This window comes from Callithrix jacchus, chromosome X (genome assembly GCF_049354715.1).
Source record: "Callithrix jacchus isolate 240 chromosome X, calJac240_pri, whole genome shotgun sequence".
NCBI classification, from domain to species: Eukaryota; Metazoa; Chordata; class Mammalia; order Primates; family Cebidae; genus Callithrix; species Callithrix jacchus.
The window spans coordinates 17473686-17492864 of NC_133524.1; the positions used below are offsets into that span (position 1 = coordinate 17473686).

Sequence of the window (19179 nt, forward strand, 5' to 3'; positions counted from 1 at the left end):
ATGTTAATTTGTGACACAAATTGTTCATTGTTAGCCCATTGTGTTCAAGTCTTGAGCTCAGCATCCCCTCTCATTAGGATAAATAATTGCCTTATAAAGCTGCAGCTTTGTTCAGTGAGCTTGCCCTCCCCTTTTCTTCTCAGATAAGAAAACAAGTAAAGGGTAGCAAAAACAAAAACTCCAGGGGAAAAGAGTTGCTGAAAAGTGGCAAATAGGCAAATACATACTGTTAGGCTAAGAATAGACTGAGTCATGGCTGCGATTGCATGAGTTACCCATCAGAAACAGTGACAAGCTGACCAATTGTAAGCCAGTTGCAAATATTGCTTATTATTAATTGTATTGGTTTTATAGATAATTATATTAAAGCCTATTTGTAGGATAAAAAAATAAGTGTTTACATTCTTTAAATTCTTGATAGTTCTTCTATTTGGGGGGAGTATGTTCCTTAGCAATTTTTCTAAGAGATGCTCATTGAGTCACCAAAGATACCCACTATGTATTTGTTTTAGTTAAGGTTCCCCAGAAGCTAGACCTGAGTCAAAAATTCAATTTCAAGTAGTTATTTGGAAGTAAAGTAAATACCAGTAAGGAAGTAGGTTAAGGATGGGAAGGCAGCCAATAAGTTAGCTCAATGGAAACTGGAGAGCACAGTTCTGTTGTGGTACTCTAGGAAACCACATAGAACATGCATTTTATAGTTACTCCACCTAAGACATGAGGAAGTCAAACATCAGCCAACTCCTAGCACTCACTGGTTGAGGGCAGTTCCTCTGGGGGCATCAATTCCCTGGCACTTCTGGACTGACAAGTGGGCAGGCAAAGTGGGCTTCAGCAGCCAGAGAAATCCCTCAGGCCAATGCAGTGCTGGCTGTAGGAAGTCAGGCCAGCATCTGAAGTAGTAAGGGGGAGGGTGTAAGAGCAGACCACCAACAGAACCTGCTATGACTCCATTGGATATGCTTTGAGACCTTAAGTATAGATATTAGAACAGTTTTTCTGCCTACAGAAAGTTCACCTTCTCTATTTGAGTGAAGCACTGAATGGTTAACTTTTCATTGGAGAATAAAATGCAATAAAATTTATAAATTTTCAGCTGTACTAAGATATAATTGATGTACAATAAACTGTACATATGTAAAGTGTACAATTGGATGAATTTTGACATATGCATACACATCAGTGAATCTTGCCTGAAGCAATTTCTGCTGTAGTGTTCTCAGAGTGACTTTTCGATTTCCCTCATTCTTTCTGCATTTGTTAATTGGAACTCTTCTGTAAGAAATATTGGTCTCGAGAGGGGGACTGCCAAGATGGTGCAGTAGGAGCAAATCAGGATTGCAGCTCTCAGTGAAGACGCAGAGGGTGAGTTCAATCCGCATTTCCAGACGGATCTTTGTTGCCCACAGAATGGGGAAATTCCCAGGTGTAGGAGAGACATGGGATACCAGCACAGCTGTTAAGGCTCGCGCAGCCGCTTTGGCCGGCACCGCAGCGCAGCGGCACTCCACACAGAACGCACCGGTCTGGATGCCCTGTTAAACTGGCAATCTGAGATTTGGGAGGGCAGATTAGCATATCCATCTGATTAAACAGGACTTGGACAGCGAGCCAGACCAGGAGATTACCAGGAAGAGACGTTAGAGCTGGCGCAGTGGGTCGCTGCATGGGAAATCACACAGATCCCGGTGCCGTATCAGCAGCTGACTGAAACGCCTGGGAGAGAGTCAACTGTTCTACTTAAAAAAAAAAAAAAAAGGGCTCTGAGGCAGGGAGCCAGGTGATCAGGCTCGGCGGGTCCCACCCCTACAGGGACAAACAAAACGGCGATTTGAAACGCTCGGGGTTGAGAGTTTCACTGTGGGCACAGCTGAACCCAGGACAGTGCAGCTCCAGACGGTGCAGCTTGGTGGGGGAGAGGCATCCGCCATTACTGAGGCATACCGCCCCTACAGAGGTACACTCCCATTGCTGACGCAGCCTGCTGTTGCCGAGGCAACCCGCCATAACAGAGAGACTCCGCCAACAAGGCAGAGCCCGTGGCAGCAGGGCAGAGCCTGGACAGGCAAATAGTGACTAGACTGCCTCCTAGCTGGGCAGGAAGGTGCAATGGATACTCACAAAGAAAGCCTTAACTCCCCGAGACAGAGCATCTGAGGAAAAAAAGGGGTTTTATGAGTTCTGCTGCAGCAGACTTAAACGTACTGGCCTAACTGCCCTGAATGATCAACGGAGCTCATAGCTCAGCACTTGAGCTCCTATAAAGTACAGACCGCCTCCTCAAGCAGCTCCCTGACCCCTGTATATACAAAGAGTCACCTCAAAAAAGACTGATCAGACTGACATTTAGCGGGCATCATTCTGGGACAAAGACAGCAGAAGAAGAAACTGGTAGCACCCCTCACTGTTCCACAGCTGCTACAGGTGTACCTCAGACAAGCAGGGCCTGGAGTGGACCTCAGCAGTCCTACAGCAGAGGGGCTAGACTGTTAGAAGGAAAACTAAGTAACAGAAATACTTCATCATCAACAATCTGGGCACCCACTCAGAGACCCAATCAAAAAGTCAGCAACTACTCAGACGACAGGTGGATAAACCCGCAAAGATGGGAAGAAACCAGCACAAAAAGCAGGAAAACACCCGAAACCACAACATCTCACCTCCTACAAAGGACCAAAACTCCTCACCAGCAAGGGAACAAAACTGGACAGAGAATGAGTGTGATGAAATGATGGATTCAGACTTCAGAAGGTGGATAATGAGAAACTTCCGTGAGCTAAAAGAACATGTTCTGAATCAATGCAAAGAAACTAAGAACCTTGAAAAAAGATTTGAAAAAAGATTCGAGGAAATGATAACAAGAATGGACAATGTAGAGAGGAATATGAATGAATTGAAGGAGCTGAAAAACACAACACGAGAACTTCGCGAAGCATGCACAAGTTTCAACAGCCGAATTGACCAAGCAGAAGAAAGAATATCAGAAGTCGAAGATCCACTCAATGAAATAAAACGAGAAGGCAAGATTAGAGAAAAAAACATAAAAAGGAATGAACAAAGTCTCCAAGAAATGTGGGACTATGTGAAGAGACCTAACCTATGGTTGATAGGTGTACCAGAATGTGACGAAGAGAATGAAACCAAGCTGGAAAATACTCTTCAGGATATTATTCAGGAAAATTTCCCCAACCTAGCAAGGCAGGCCAATAGTCAAGTCCAGGAAATACAGAGAACACCACAAAGATGCTCCGCAAGAAGAGCAACCCCAAGGCACATAATCGTCAGATTCAACAAGGTTGAAATGAGGGAGAAAATGCTAAGGGCAGCCAGAGAGAAAGGTCCAGTCACCCACAAAGGGAAGCCCATCAGACTCACAGCAGATCTCTCGGCAGAAACACTACAAGCCAGAAGAGAGTGGGGCCAATATTCAACATCCTTAAAGAAAAGAACTTTCAACCCAGAATTTCATATCCAGCCAAACTGAGCTTCATAGGTGAAGGAAAAATAAAATCCTTTGCGAACAAGCAAGTACTCAGAGATTTTGTCACCACCAGGCCTACTTTACAAGAGCTCCTGAAAGAGGCACTACACATAGAAAGGAACAACCAGTACCAGCCATTCCAAAAACATACCAAATGCTAAAGAGCATCAAGAAAATGAAGAATCTGCATCAACTAATGGGCAAAACAGCCAGCTAGCATCAAAATGGCAGTATCAAATTTACACATAACAATAATAACCCTAAATGTAAATGGGCTAAATGCAGCAATCAAAAGACACAGACTGGCAAATTGGATAAAAAACCAAAACCCATCGGTGTGCTGTATCCAGGAAACCCATCTCACAGGCAAGGATACACAAAGGCTCAAAATAAAGGGATGGAGGAAGATTTACCAAGCAAATGGACAGCAAAAAAAAAAAAAAAAAAAAAAAAAAAAAAGCAGGAGTGGCAATTCTCATCTCTGATAAAATAGACTTTAAAGCAACAAATATCAAAAGAGACAAAGAAGGACATTACATAATGGTAAAAGGATTGATACAACAAGAAGAGCTAACGATTCTAAATATATATGGACCCAATACAGTAGCACCGAGATATATAAGGCAAGTTCTTAACGACTTACAAAAAGACTTAGACTCCCACACAATAATAGTGGGAGACTTTAACACTCCACTGTCAATATTAGACAGATCAACCAGACAGAAAATTAACAAGGATATCCAGGGCTTGAACTCAGACCTGGAACAACCAAACCTGATAGACATTTACAGAACTCTCCACCCCAAATCCACAGAATATACATTCTTCTCAGTGCCACATCACACCTACTCTAAAATTGACCACATAATTGGACGTAAAACACTCCTCAGCAAATGCAAAACAACTAAAATCATAACAAACAGTCTCTCAGACCGTAGTGCAATCAAACTAGAACTCAGAATTCAGAAACTAACTCAGAACCACACAGCTTCGTGGAAACTGAACAACTGGCTCTTGAATGTTGACTGGATAAACAATGAAATGAAGGTGGAAATAAAGAACTTCTTTGAAACCAACGAGAACGAAGACACAACATTACCAGAATCTCTGGGACACATTTAAAGCAGTCTCTAGAGGAAAATATATAGCAATAAGTGCCCATATGAGAAGAGTGGAGAGATCCAAAATTGACACCCTATTGTCAAAATTGAAAGAGCTAGAGGAGCAAGATCAAAAAAACTCAAAACCTAGCAGAAGACAAGAAATAACTAAGATCAGAGCAGAACTGAAGGAGATAGAGACACGAAAAACCCTTCAAATAATCAATAAATCCAAGAGCTGGTTTTTTTGAAAAGATCAACAAAATATACAGACCACTAGCCAGACTGATAAAAAAGAAAAGACAGAACAACCAAATAGATGCAATAATAAATGATAAAGGGGAAATCACCACAGATTCCACAGAAATTGAAACCATCATCAGAGAATATTACAAACAACTCTATGCACATAAACTAGTAAACCTGGAAGAAATGGATAAATTCCTGGACGCTTGTGTCCTCCCAAGCCTAAACCAGGAGGAAGCCGAAACTATGAATAGACCAATAACAAGGTCTGAAGTCGAGGCAGCAATTAAGAGCCTACCACTCAAAAAAAGCCCAGGTCCAGATGGGTTCACAGCCGAATTCTACCAGACACACAAAGAGGAGCTGGTACCATTCCTTCTAAAACTATTCCAAATAATCCAAAAAGAGGGAATCCTTCCCCAATCATTTTATGAGACCAACATCATCCTGATACCAAAACCCGGCAGAGACCCAACAAGAAAAGAAAACTTCAGGCCAATATCCATGATGAACATAGATGCAAAAATCTTATAAAATACTGACAAACTGATTGCAGTAGCACATCAAAAAACTTATCCATCATGATCAAGTAGGATTCATCCTGGGGATGCAAGGCTGGTTCAACATACGCAAGTCTATAAACGTAATTCACCACATAAACAGAACCACAAACAAAAACCACATGATTATCTCAATAGACGCAGAGAAGGCATTTGACAAAATTCAAGAGCCCTTTATGCTAAAAACCCTCAATAAACTCGGTATCGATGGAACGTATCTCAAAATAATAAAAGCTATTTATGACAAACCCACAGCCAATATAATATTGAATGGGCAAAAACTGGAAGCATTCCCTTTGAAATCCGGCACTAAACGAGGATGCCCTCTTTCACCACTCCTATTCAATATAGTGCTGGATGTTCTAGCCAGAGCAATCAGGCAAGAAAAAGAAATAAAGGGTATTCAAATAGGAAAGGTGGAAGCCAAATTGTCTCTATTTGCAGACGACATGATAGTATACCTAGAAGACCCCATTGCCTCAGCCCAAAAACTCCTGAAACTGATAAGCAACGTCAGCAAAGTCTCAGGATATAAAATCAATGAGCAAAAATCACAAGCATTCCTATACACCAATAACAGACTTAAAGAGAGCCAAATCAAGGACAAACTGCCATTCACAATTGCTACAAAAAGAATAAAATACCTAGGAATACAACTTACAAGGAACGTAAGGAACCTCTTCACGGAAAACTACAAACCACTGCTCAACGAAATCAGACAGGACACAAACAGATGGAGAAACATTCCATGTTCATGGTTAGGAAGAATCAATATCGTGAAAATGGCTATACTGCCCAAAGTAATTTACAGAATCAACGCTATTCCCATCAAGCTACCAATGACCTTCTTCACAGAACTGGAAAAAGCCACCATGAACTTCATATGGAACCAAAAGAGAGCTCGCATAGCCAAGTCAATTCTAAGCAAAAAGAACACAGCGGGAGGCATCAGACTACTGGACCTCAAACTATACTACAAGGCTACAGTAATCAAAACAGCATGGCACTGGTACCAAAACAGAGATATAGACCAATGGAACAGAACAGAGGCATCGGAGGCAACACAACATATCTACAACCATACAATCTTTGATAAACCTGACAAAAACAAGCAATGGGGAAAGGACTCCCTGTTTAATAAATGGTGTTAGGAAAACTGGCTAGCCATGTGCAGAAAGCAGAAACTGGACCCCTTCCTGACACCTTACACTAAAATTAACTCCAGATGGATTAAAGACTTAAACATAAGACCTGGCACCATAAAAACCCTAGAAGGAAATCTAGGCAAAACTATCCAGGACATAGGAGTAGGCAAGGACTTCATGAACAAAACACCAAGAGCATTGGCAACAAAAGCCAAAATAGACAAATGGGACCTAATGAAACTCCACAGCTTCTGCACGGCAAAAGAAACAGTCACTAGAGTGGATCGGCAACCAACAGAATGGGAAAAAATTTTCGCAGTCTACCCATCTGACAAAGGGCTGATATCCAGAATTTACAAACAACTCAAGCAGATTTACAGGAAAAAAACAAACAAGCCCATTCAAAAGTGGGCAAAGGATATGAACAGATACTTTATGAAAGAAGACATATATGAGGCCAACAATCATATGAAAAAATGCTCATCGTCACTGGTCATCAGAGAGATGCAAATCAAAACCACATTGAGATACCATCTCACGCCAGTTAGAATGGCGATCATTAAAAAATCTGGAGACAACAGATGCTGGAGAGGATGTGGAGAAAAAGGAACACTTTTACACTGTTGGTGGGAGTGTAAATTAGTTCAACCATTGTGGAAGACAGTGTGGCGATTCCTCAAGGCCTTAGAAATAGAAATTCCATTTGACCCAGCAATCCCATTACTGGGTATATATCCAAAAGACTATAAATCGTTCTACTATAAGGACACATGTACACGAATGTTCATTGCAGCACTGTTTACAATAGCAAAGACCTGGAATCAACCCAAATGCCCATTGATAATAGACTGGATTGGAAAAATGTGGCACATATACACCATGGAATATTATGCAGCAATCAGAAATGATGAGTTCGTGTCGTTTGTAGGGACATGAATGAATCTGGAAAACATCATCCTCAGCAAACTGACACAAGAACAGAAAATGAAACACCGCATATTCTCACTCATAGGTGGGTGATGAAAAATGAGAACACATGGACACAGAAAGGGGAGTACTAAACACTGGGGTCTATTGGGGGGAAAAGGGGAGGGCCAGTGGGAGGGGGAGGTGGGGAGGGATAGCCTGGGGAGAAATGCCAAATGTGGGTGAAGGGGAGAAGAAAAGCAAAGCACACTGCCATGTGTGTACCTACGCAACTGTCTTGCATGCTCTGCTCATGTACCCCAAAACCTATAATCCAATAAAAAATTAAAAAAAAAAAATCTGGAGACAACAGATGCTGGAGAGGATGTGGAGAAATAGGAACACTTTCACACTGCTGGTGGGAGTGTAAATTAGTTCAACCATTGTGGAAGACAGTGTGGCGATTACTCAAGGCCTTAGAAATAGAAATTCCATTTGACCCAGCAATCCCATTACTGGGTATATATTCAAAGGACTATAAATCGTTCTAGTATAGCGACACATGCACACGAATGTTCATTGCAGCACTGTTTACAATAGGAAAGAGCTGGAACCAACCCATATGCCCATCGATAATAGACTGGACTGGGAAAATGTGGCACATATACACCATGGAATATTATGCAGCAATCAAAAACGATGAGTTCGTGTCATTTGTAGGGACATGGATGAATCTGGAGAACATCATTCTCAGCAAACTGACACAAGAACAGAAAATGAAATACCGCATATTCTCACTCATAGGCGGGTGATGAAAATTGAGAACACATGGACACAGGGAGGGGAGTCCTATACACTGGGGTCTATTGGGGGGAATAGGGGAGGGACAGCGACGGGGGGAGCTGGGGAGGGATAGCCTGGGGAGAAATGCCAAATGTGGGTGAAGGGGAGGAAGGCAGCAGAACACATTGCCATGTGTGTACCTATGCAACTATCTTGCATGTTCTGCACATGTACCCCAAAACCTAAAATGCAATTAAAAAAATATTTGTTTCTTCTTTCTCATTTATTCATTCAATCATTTATTTACATCAGTATAGATTCATAAATATTTATTATAATCTTTGAGTTATAATCTAATACTATTGTTATTTAGTTTGTTGCTAAAATCAGCAAACTGGCACAAGAACAGGAAATGAAATACCGCATGTTCTCACTCATAGGCGGGTGTTGAACAATGAGAACACATGGACACAGGGAGGGGAGCACTACACACTGGGGTCTGTTGGGGAGAATGGGGGAGGGACAGCAGGGGGTGGGGAGTTGGGGAGAGATATGGGGAGAAATGCCAGATATCAGTGAAGGTGAGGAAAGCAGCAAATCACACTGCCACTTGTGTACCTATGCAACTATCTTGCATGTTCTTCACATGTACCCCAAAACCTAAAATGCAATAAAAAAAATTGTTTTACCTTTGTGAATCAGAAGCTCTTTCAGGTTGGCTCCTGTGTTCTTTTGACATGCCCCATCCCTTTTTTTTTTAGCATCTCTATCTTTATTTTAATAGAGTATCTGTCACATTCATGAGGAGTTATGACTGCTTCTACATTGGTTAGCATTAGGCTTGGCTGCATGTAGCAAAAAACTTTAGGTAACAGTGTTTGAAACAAGATTGCATTTTATTTCTTTTTTTCTCTCTCTTTTTGTTTGAGACAGGATCTCACTTGTCACTCAGGCTGGAGTGCAGTGGTGCGATCATTGCTTATTGCAGCCTTGACTTCCAGGTTCAAGTGATCCTCCCACCTCAACCTTTCTCATAGCTGGAAATGCAGGTGTGCACCACCTTGCCTGGCTAATTTTTAATTTTTTTTTTAGTAGAGAAGAGTTCTTGCTATGTTGCCTAGGCTGGTCTTGGAACTTCTGGGCTCAAGCAATCCTCCCACCTTGGCCTCCCTAGGTGCTGGGATTATAGGCATGAACCACAATGCCCAGCCTTTTTCTTTTTTTCATATATCATTCTCATAAATTAGAAGACTCAATATTGTCAGATGGTCAGTTCTTTCCAAATTATAGATTCTAAGCAATTCCAGTCAAAAATCCAAGAATTTTTTTGGGTAGAAACTGGCAGTCTGACTCTAAAATTTATATGGAAAATTCAAGGAACTGAAACAGCTAAGACAATTTCAAAACAAACAAACACAAAAAAACAAGGGCAAAGTCAGTGGACTCTCACTGATTACAAGACTTACTATAAAGCTATAGTAATCAAGACAGAATGGCATTGGCATAAGGACAGACATACATCAGTGGGACAAAATAAAAGTCCATAAATAGTTAAGTACATACATGGGTAATTTTTTTACAAAGGTGCTAAGATCATTCAATGTGGAAAGGATAGTCTTTCAACAAATGATGCTGAAACAACTAGATAACCATATGTAAAAAAGGTGAATTTCAACCCTTACCTAGTACCATAGGTAAAAATCAGTTTGCATTGCAGCATAAACCAAAATGCAAGCATTAAAACTATAAAAATTCTGGAAGAAATCATAAGGAGAAATCTTTGGGGTCTTGGGTAGGTAAAGTATTCTTTAAAAGAGCACAAAAAGCAGAAACCATAAGAGAAAGAATTGGCTAATTACACTTCATCAAAATGAAAACGTCTGCTCTTTTAAGACAATGTTAAGAAAATGGAAGGATCAGTTGCACTCTGGAAGAAAATATTTACAAAGCACATTGTTTTATGAAGGATTTATATTCTAAATACAACTCATTAATAAGACAATTAAAATATGTTAACAAGATTTGAACACATTTCATAAAAGAAATATGGATGGTATATAAACATGAAAAGATGTTCAACATTAATCATTAGAGAAATACAAATTAAAACCACAAAGAGGAACCACTACATGTCTACTAAAATGGGTAAAATGAAAAATTCTGACACTATAAAGTGCTGGCAAGGATGTAGAGCAATTGGAACTTTTATACACTGGTGGTGAGTGAAACAGATTTAGCAAATTCTTATAAAATTAAACATATACCTATCATACTACTCATAAATCCCATTAAAGAGAAATGAACAGGCCAGGCATAGTGGCTCATGCCTATAATCCAGCACTTTGGGAAGCCCAGGCAGGTAGGATTGCTTGAGACCAGGAGTTTGACACCAGCCTGGGCAACATAGTGAGACTTCATCTCTGCTAAAAAAAAAAACAAAGGAAGTTTACAGGAAGTTTGTTGTAAAAAAACAAAAAATCAACCAGGCATGGTGGCTATATTAGTGTCTTTTCACACTGCTATAAAGAAATACCTGATACTGGGTAATTTATAAAGGAAAGAGGTTTAATTGACTCACAGTTCTGCATGGCTGGGGAGGCCTCAGGAAATTTACAATCATGGTGAAAGGTGAAGCAGGCACCTTATTCACAAGGTGGCAGAAGAGAGAGTGTCAAACACTTATAAAACCATCAGATAGCATGAGATCTCGCTCACTATCATAAGAACAGCATGGGGAAACTGCCCCCATGATCCAATCAGCTCCCTCTGTCAACACATGCGGATTACAGGTCCCTCCCTCGACATGTGAGGATTATAAATGAAAATGAGATTTGGGTGGGGACACAGTGCCAAACCATATCAGTGGCCATGCCTGTAGTTCTGTCTACTTGGGAGGCTGAGGTGGGAGGATCACTTGAACCCAGGAGATGGAGGCTGCAGTGAGTCATGATCACACCACTGCACTCCAGCCTGGATGACAGAGTAAGACCCTGTCTCAGAAAAAAAGAAAAGGACAATGTTTGCACAAGGACTTGTACACAAATAGTTATAGCAGCTAGAAATAACCTAAATATCTATTAACCGATAAATGGATAAACAAATTGAGGTGGCTGAGCCACAAAAGGCACAAACTATTTATACATGCAATGACTTGAACAGATCTCAAAAGCATTATGCTAAGTGAGAAAAGCTGGATACAAAAGGCTACACAGTTTGTTTGCAATTATGTGACATTATGGACAAAGTAAGTTATTTGGACAGAAATCAAATCAAAGATTGCTAGGGGCTGGGATGAGGGAAGGGATTGAATGCAAGGGAATATGAGAGAATTTTGGGGGGGTAGGATGGAAATGTTCTACATCTTGAATGTGGTGGTGGTTCTGTGTAAACTCATCAAAGTTCGTCAAACTGTATAGCTAAAAAGGATAGAATTTTACCACATGTACATTATTCAGTGGACCTGTTTTTAAGGAACAGAATTTTATTTTTATCTAAGGTAAGAGAAATCTGGAGGTAATAGGCCAGGGCTAGTATAGTGGCTTCATGTTGTGTCAGGAAGCCTGTTGAGTATCATTTTGTTTTATAATCCTTAACATATGGGATTTTTTTCTCTAAGTTACTTCATGGTCCAATATGGTTAGCTTGGATCTGCAACCATCACATCCATATTCAGGCAGTAGGAAGGAGAAGGAGGGAATTACCACTCTTTCAAAGCAACTTCCTATAAACTGTACATATATATGTGTGTGTGTATCCTTTTACATTTCATTGGCCAATATTTAGTCATTTTATTACATCTAATTGCAAGAGAGACTGGGAAAATGTAACCTTTAAGCTATGCTAGAGTTATATTGAATAAAATTGAGGTTCCATTACTTGAAAGAAGAGTATGATGAAAGTTGTGATAGGCAAAAAAGAGTGGCTATCACAAACTGAAGAAAATGTGAATCTTCCATATATTGCAAATCCCCAAACAAGCAGTTGTGCTTGGTTTCCTTTTTGGTTCTCAAGGAAATATGTTTTTCTTTCATGTAGAAAACCAGCACTTCTTTGATGTGCACAAGCCCCTTTTGAAAGGGGGTTACTTAAATAAAACATGTCTTAAGATTGAGGACAGAGGCATCAAACAGTGAACTACTGGGCTTCAACTTTCACCCATGCATATTTATTCACCAACTCAGAACACACTCTTTCTTATATCCAGAAAAGAATTAACCAATTATTCTATATTTACTTCAATCTCTAACATTATTCTAATGATAACTGATCATCATTCATGATTAACATCATTGGTAAGTTAAAGCTTACCTATTAAAGACTAAAAACTTAACTGAGCAAGAGACAGTAGTCAACAGAAAAAGTACCAATACTTTTAAAAATACCAATAAAGTTTACCATGTACCTTCCCATCCATTTTCTCATATATCTTCCACACAGTCTACCATTTTTCAGGGCAAATTTTGACCAGAAAGTTACTGAGGCAAAAAACATTTTTCCCTACAAATGATGTCATACAATGACAAAAGTATGATCTCAAAATGCTTTGAAGAAAATACCTAGTTTTCTAGAGGGGAAAAAATCCCTCGAATGAAAACTGGAGTTTCCATTATAGCTTTCCTTCCATATTGCAAACTGTTCCTCAGCGAAGAATTAGTCATTTCTCTTTTGGAAAAAAGACCTGGCCTTTTGGCTTTGGGTTTCTGCTGTCTGTGGAGTGATTTTCTGGTTGCTTTCCTGAGAAGTAAAGACTGGCTTGGGTGTGCTTGATATGTTATAGTTGTTGCCTTTTACATCAGATGCTTATCTATAACTGACAAAAATTTTCAGTGGCTCCTTATCTTAGTACAGAGAAGGAGGAGCAAACTCCTCCATTTGTTTAGAGGGAGAGGGAAAGTGGTGGTGGCACAAATAACTGATAGATACATTTGAGATCCAGCTCTTAGAATAGTCAGACTCTAAGGGTGTGACCAAAAAACATGTGATATCATGTATTCAGCTATCACCACAATAATGCTGCATTAAAAGCCATTCTAAAACAAAAACTGAGTTTTTGTTCTTAAGTTTAAGAACAAAACTTAAATCATTTGTTCTTGCTCATGAACCTGTGAGTTGGCTGGCATATGAATGATATAGACTGTGCTTGGCCGAACTTGGCTGCAAGTTGAAGGTTGGGTCCAGACTTGCTCCCAGTGTCTCTCTTTCTTCTTGGACCAGAAAGTTTTAGCTGAATATGTTCTCATAGCATTGACAGAAGCTTAAAGGGGGTGAGGGGAAACATCAACTGCTTTAAGGTCTAAGCTCAGAACTGACATGCTGACTTTTGTCTGCATTCCACATGGCCAGGAAACATCATCAATGGATAAGGGAAATATACTACACCTATAGATCAAAGAAATACAGCATCACAGATCAAAGGGTATTGATACAGGGAAGGGTGGATAATTAGAAATAATAAGGTAATACCTACTGAGAAGGAGCAACAGCTATCTTTATTTCCATACTTTAAGCTAATCCATCTCACTCCTGCCCAAGACTGTAGCATTCTTTAAAAGTGAACTGCCTGGAATTAATATTACTGGGAATGTTGGAGCAGGGACCTCTGAAAATCCTCTGCTCTGTAAAAGTAACAAGAAAATAGGCAAATAAGATCAAAATAAACTTTTTCAGAACTCTGGAAATTAACCCAAAGCTTGTAGCAATCTGAGAAGCATTTAATTTTTTAAACAGGCTGACCTTCAGTAAGAACAGTGAGTTTTCTGGGATTTTAAGTTGTCTAGTTCCCATCTTCCTCTCCCCAGTTCTGTGATAGCCTTCAAAACTAATAGCCTGCAACTGCAGTGAAAACCAGCAACTTGGTAGCCACTGGGTGAGTCAGAACAGAGATAGAGCTCTTTCAAAGCCCCATTCTTAGAGAACTGTCATTATTTGACCTATTTTACAGTTCCCTAGAAAATTTCACTCAAAATACTTGTCTTTATTTGATCTGACTCAGAGCTCATCCAGTGTGAACTGCCTTCTCCTGAGGGCATTTGTCAAAAACAATCAGCAACAGTTGTTTAATATCATGGCTGCCTGAGGCGGTGGTAAAAGTTGAGACAAATAACAAGCTAACTAAAAAACGTAAATGGAAAACTAGGAAATGAGATGTTCATAAGTGGCCTTGAAAAGCTCTCATATATTCCTGGAAATCTAGAAGGCTATACACATGTACACATGTATGGGTTTGAGTGCATACTCAGGGCTGCATACATGCTCAGGAAATAACTGAGAAGGTCCTAAGCCCTCACTTCTGACTGACCTTAAGCTTCTGCATAAGCAGAAAGGGAAGGCTCTGACAGAGTTCTAAACTAGTTTTGTAAATTAACCAACAGCTTATAACAATTAAAGAAAAATAACTGAATCTAGACAAGAACTGTAAGAACATTCATTCTGGCTGAGTGTTAAAGGTGTGTCCTAACATTCACAGAGAGCCCCTCAGCAAAGACTCAAATTTATTGTTTCAAGGCATTTAAGTAAATGAAAGTACAATTATTAACTGACCACTAAGCTAAGTAGAAGCAAATTTTACTTTACAGAATTAGTTCAGGAATGTCACTGAACAAAGAGCAACAACACTAAACAGCAACAACAACAAACCATGGGGAGGAGGAAGAACCTGATTTTCAGAGTTGCCACATCACATTATACAAAATGTCCAGTTTGTAATGACAAATTATAGGACATGGAAAGAAACAAAGTATGCCCCAAATATGGGAGTAAAAGCAATTAATAGAAACTGTTCTTGAGGAGGCCCAGATCTTGGGCTTATTAGACAAATACATAATTTAAATCAGCTCTTTAAAATATATTAGACAGTGAAGGGAAACCATATCTTAAAAACTAAAGGAAAGCATGAGAATGTTGTCTCACCAAATAGAGAATATCAAAAAAGAGATAGAAATTATAAAAGCAGACAAATAAAAATTCAGGGTTGAAAAGTACTAGAGGGGAAAAAGAGCAAATTTGATCAGGTTAAAGAAAGAATCAGTGAACTTGAAGAGAGGTGAATTGAGATTGTTCATTCTTAGGAAAGAAACTTAAAAATGAAGAAAAATGAACAGAGCCTCAGAAGCCTATGGGACACTATAAAACATACCATTAGTTGTATAATGGGAGCCCCAGAAAGAAAGAAGAGAGATAAAGGGGCAGAAATAATGGGTGAAACCTTCCCAAATTTGATGACAAATATGAATCTACAAATCCAAGAATCTCAATGAACTCCAAGTTGGAAAATGTCAGAGCATCACATGAAGACACCTCATAATCAAACTGTTGAAAATCAAAGGTAAAGAAAGCATCTTGAAAGTAGCAAAAAAGAAGCAACTCATCATGTACAAGGGATCCTCAATAAGATTAAGAGCTGATTTCTCACCAGAAACCAATGAAGCTAGAAAACAGTGGGATGACATATTCAAAGTACTGGAAGAACAATTATCAACCAACAATGTGATATTCAGCAAAACTGTTCTTTGGAAATGAAGTCATTCTGAAATAAACAAAAATGGAAAGAATTTGTCACAAGCAGACCTGTGCTACAAGGCATAGTAAATACTGAAATGAAAGGACACTAGATAGTAAATTGACTCCACATCAAGAAATAGAGAACACCAGTAAAGGTAACTACATAGGTAAAGATAAAAAACAGTATAAATATATTTTGTTGGTAACTCTTTTCTCCTCTCTGATTAAAAAGACAACTACATAAAGCAAAAATTATAAATCTGTTGATGAACATGTATAAAGATGTAATTTGTAGAAAATAACAGCACAAAAGAGGCAGGAAGGAATGGAACTATGTAGGAGCAAAGTTTTTGTGTATTATTGAAATTAAGTTGTGAAAGTAGATTTTTATAAGTCAAGATACAAGTGTTATATGTTAAGATATAAGTTCCAACACCCAGGGAAATCACTAAGAAAATAACCCAAAAATATAGCAAAATGATAGATATATATTTCACATTATTAATAATTAAATTAAGTATAAATGAATTAAACACTCCAATCAAAAGGCAGAGTAGATTACAAAAAGCATGATCCAATAATACATGGCCTACAAGAGATACACTTTAGATTCAAAGACACAAATAAGTTAAAAGCAAAATGACAGAAAAAGGTATATCATGAAACAGCCAGAAAGAGCTAGAGTGGCTATACTAATATCAGATAAAATAGACTTTAAGACAGAAATAGGTGCTTGCTTCAGCAGCACATATACTAAAATTGGAACGATACAGAGAAGATTAGCATGGCCCCTGCGCAAGGATGACACGCAAATTCATATTTAAAAAAAGACAGAAATAGTTACTGGTGACAAAGAAGAACATCAGGAAGATATAACAATCATAAACAGATATTCACCTAACAACAGAGTCCTAAAATGTATGAAGCAAAAGCTGTCAAAATTGAAGCAAGAAATAGACAATACTTATGAATTGCAGCTAGAGCAGAGCTTGCAGAGAAATTTATAGCTGTACATACCTACATTAAAAAGAAGAAGGCCAGGTGCAGTGTCTCATGCCTGTAGTCCCAGCACTTTGAGAGGCCGAGGTGGGCAGGTCATCTGAGATCAGGAGTTCGAGACCAACCTGACCAACATGGAGAAACCCCGTCTCTACTAAAAATACAAAATTAGCCAGGCGTGATTGCACATGCCTGTAATCCCAGCTACTCGGGAGGTGGAGGCAGGAGAATCGCTTGAACCTGGGAGGTTTAAGTTGCAGAGAGCTGAGATCACGCCTTTGCACTCCAGCCTGGGTGACAGGAGTGAAATTCTGTCTCAAAAAAAAAAAAGATCCCCATTCAATAACCTAATTTTCCACCTCTAGAAACTTAGAAAAACAACAGGAAACTAAACCCTAAGCAAGCAGAAGAAAAGAAAGAACAAAGAGTAGAATGGAAATTAATGAAACGAAAAATATAAAAACAGTAGAGAAATATCAATGAAACTAAAAGCTGGGTATTTGAAAAGATGAACAAAATTAATCAACCTTTATTGGGTCAGTTCTGTGGTGTGTTTAAAACAGTTATCTTTTATGTCATTAGCTACCTTTCTCCCATTTTCTGCAGGGGTTATTTCTAACCCTCTTCATTTTCCTAGATACCCCACCACCGCCACCACACACACACGCACACACACGCACACATGCACGCACGCACGCACGCACCACTTGAACTGAATTTACAGGAAACAAACTTGTCATTATTTTCATAGAGAAAATAGAAGTTGTTAGATGAGAAATTCTTCAACTTCTGACCACCAAACTAACTAAGCAGCCCTGGCTCCTTCCATGGATCCGTTGAGTCAGTCAGGCTGTGAGAGAAACCTCTGGCAATGACTTTTGAAAACAAACTGCATATTTAAGTGGGTGATGGATGAACCAGTTTGGATAAACTAAGGGAACCTGGACCTTTGCCTACTGCCACCAACAGAACCAGGGTGGCTCCTGGCTGCTTTGCTTGGGATGAGCTCAGCAATGAAGTGCCTCTTTGTTTGCGGGTTACAAATTGTTCTTACTATCTGCCTTCCTGAGAATCTTCTTCTCCCCTTGGGCATTTAATGTGGGTCCAATATTTTCATGTGACTTTCCGTAGAATTCTGTTTTAAGGGATGCTACTCCATTTTTATTCCATTTGCAGGGAGTTAGGTTGTAAACAAATTTGCACCCTGTTTAGTTGTCTGAGAGAGGAGCAGAGTGTGCTTTTGAACAAACTCTGCTTTTGAAAATTACTTGGAGTGTGCTTTTAGTAATGCCCTGGCCTAATGTTGAAGCATCATGTCAGAGAGGTTGTTTATCATTACTCATTTACTTCTAAGCTTGGGAAGCAGGAGTGGTATGAAGGGAGGAGAGGTTGGGTGGTGGGGAGGAGAAAGAACAGCCTGTGTACTTGTTTGCTTATGGTGGTGAGAATGTTATGCCCTGTCCTTACTCTTGAAGAGAAATTATGCATAGCTTTATGCAAGTAATCTGATTCCTCCCTGCAAAAGGCACTGAGGTATATGTGAACAAAAGAGGTATTCTTGCGTTTGCTGAAATAAAGAAAAAAGAGAGAAAGGAAAAAGCAAGCAAGTTGTGGCTTCTTCTAATGCTCTGTTCCTAAAATTCCTTTACGCCTTCATGATTATTATACATAATTTTATGATTATATTGAGTTACAGCACAAGAGGGAAGCTAAATAGTTCCAAAGCTCTCTTTTGATCCTCTGATCCTCTTGCCTCTGACCTGGGTGATAATAGCAGTGGAGGGGTTGGAAGTTGCTGCGGGGACAGAGGTGGAAGAAGTGTTTCTTTGTCACCCACAGAGTCCCTGAATATATTTCTCCTCTGGTACCAGAGGGTTTGTGTTGTCACTTAAGCCCAGAAAAAAAGATAATTATAGTGGCTAAGACACGGAGAGATTGGGCTTATCTGGGACTCCAGTGACTGTGGGCTACTCCCCAGGAAGTGCAGTTGTTTTATTGCTACTAATCCACAGCCTGCTGTAATGGGGGAAAAGAATAAATGAGCCCAGAACATTATGTTGGGTTTTAGCTCATTGACTTAAAAGGCTGAGACTTTTTACAGTCATGAACATCTGCTCACAGGAGCCTGCAACATCTGCAGCACTTGTAGTCATTCTTTGCAAAGGACCATAAAGTTTATAGAAAAATGAATCCACCCAGACACAGAGGAGACCTGGCAGAACCACCTTCCTGGCTGAGAAGTTTATTTTGTATTCCAGCCTGAGCTACAGAACATTGTGTGCCTATACCTGAGGATGTGTGGAGAAAACAGAGCTGGGATTTCTTCTGTGCCCTTCTCTACACACATGTGTATGCCCCAGTCACACTTACAGAGTCCCTACTGTATGCTGAGTGCTTTCTCATTTATGTTATCTTCTTTAACTCTCATAGCAGCCATGTTGGTGGCCATTAGCTCTTTC

The 19179-nt window shown here is 39.6% G+C and overlaps 1 pseudogene; it reads left to right on the forward strand.

The window, feature by feature from the left end:
* The first annotated feature begins 16450 nt into the window (after positions 1–16450).
* Positions 16451–16563, forward strand: LOC118150743 (U6 spliceosomal RNA; annotated as a pseudogene).
* The last annotated feature ends 2616 nt before the right edge of the window (positions 16564–19179 follow it).